Below are 1,807 nucleotides of genomic sequence, written 5' to 3' on the forward strand. Positions count from 1 at the left end.
TTCTCCAGCTCATTGTTTATTCAGCTTCACTGCAGTGTGGAGGTCATTCTGACTAACAATTGTGAACTTGTGAGCAGTAATAGAGTGTTTCTCACATAGTCCCATGGAAGGTGAGCTGGGAAGGAATCCACATTGCGTGTTTCCCTAAAATTTATTAAAGGTATAATAACTGTCTACCAACTAATCCTTTCAGTCCATGTAGCATGTAGCATTCATGCAAGGAATTTCACAAAATGGGAGTTTTGGGAGTCAGAAAGAGGGTGGGATGAAAATATTAGAAATAGAAAAGGAAGATTATTTTTCTCCCAGAAAAAGGTAGGAAGGCAAGATGTCGTCATGCAGAGTAATTCACCAGTACTGACCAGGAAAATAGATTAGTTGATTTAAAATTTTACTTATGGGAGAGACCTGAACTGCTGTTGGATGGATTAGAAGGGCTGCGTGATTTTATTTAGTTCCCATTGTTTCTCTTCTGAATTCTTTTAGTTGTGTTTATGATTGCTGAAGTCACAGTTACAAGTTCAGAGTACCAATTCTAGGTAATGTGAGTTGAACTAGAGATCGACCCGTTCCTTGCAGAAAAAGGTGGGATTGTGTGGTGTGTGTGTGTGTGTGTGTGTGTGTGTGTGTGTGTGTGTGTGTGTGTGTAAGAATTCCTCATCTGCCTGACTTCTCTGAAACCTCTGCATGGACAGTTGGTCTTAAGTATCAGATGACTTTTCTGGCTTCAAGCCCTGGCCCTTTATAATGAACATTTATAGCTAATACATGCCTCTGTCAGTACCTGTACCTTACCTCAGTAAGAGGTGATTTCATCTATCTATTTACTTTCATTAGTATAGGATTGTAAGGAATCTGAATTTTATATGGAATCATATTTTAAACATTTTCATATTATCTGTGGTCCTAAAGTCAGATAAGAGATAGAGACACTAGGGGAAAGGGTTCTGGTAAGTTGAAGATTACACATTAGTGCAATATGTATATTGAACCCTCTGTATATTGGGGCTAAGTTGAATTTAATGAACAGAGATGCCTGAGGTTTCTTTACTCTGCTGTAAAGAAAATCCCCTCCTTAAATGAGAAGAGTTATTACTCCAGTGGCCTCACTTGCAATTTTAAAAAAAGTCTTTAATTAGAAGTAGCAAATTAAATCAGTCATATGAATGAGATGTGTTGTTGAAAAATAAATCACTCAGGTGTTGTATGAAAGGAAAGAAGGTTATCACTCCCTTTGACAAGGATGGAAGCGGCTTCGGCCTGCAACACGCATACGGTTAAGGCACTGCCACCTACTTCGTGGCATCTAACCAGCGTTTTTCATTGTATAATTGAAACTCAAGAACAAAATTTGTAAGTCTACAACTGTACCTCATGGTGTCTCACTAATAAAAATTTAAAAAAAAATCACTGAGAATTGTATCAACCCAGAAAAGTCAAATGAACATTTTATTATACACTAGATGTTATAAAATTCTCAGACTTCAGAAGTTATGATTGAAAAAACATTTTTTTCCATGAGGTCTTTTTGATATGATGTCTACAGATAATATCTCCCAAATATTGTAATAAGATTGTAATCTTATCTTATTCCATTTTAGACCCAAAGGCTTTTATTCTCTTTAACCTATAAAATTAAAATTTGTGTGATTTGGATTTTTAAATGTCTTGTTCTAGGAGGCTTAATATAATTTCTTCTTCCCTCCTTGTATCACACTTGAATGTTGAGAAATCTTAAATCGTTTCCTATTACATGTATATATATACACACATGTATATAAATTCTTTATTATACTGAATTGGACAC

The 1,807-nt window shown here is 35.5% G+C and overlaps 1 non-coding gene across 1 annotated transcript; it reads left to right on the top strand.

Moving 5' to 3' along the window:
- The first annotated feature begins 1,199 nt into the window (after positions 1 to 1,199).
- Positions 1,200 to 1,322, top strand: LOC130020841 (U6atac minor spliceosomal RNA). Its single transcript, XR_008792044.1, has one exon. It is a non-coding gene; the product is annotated as a U6atac minor spliceosomal RNA (small nuclear RNA).
- Positions 1,323 to 1,807: the final 485 nt, after the last annotated feature.

The sequence above is a fragment of the Sorex fumeus genome, unplaced genomic scaffold, assembly GCF_029834395.1.
Source record: "Sorex fumeus unplaced genomic scaffold, SorFum_2.1 ptg000013l, whole genome shotgun sequence".
NCBI lineage: Eukaryota > Metazoa > Chordata > Mammalia > Eulipotyphla > Soricidae > Sorex > Sorex fumeus.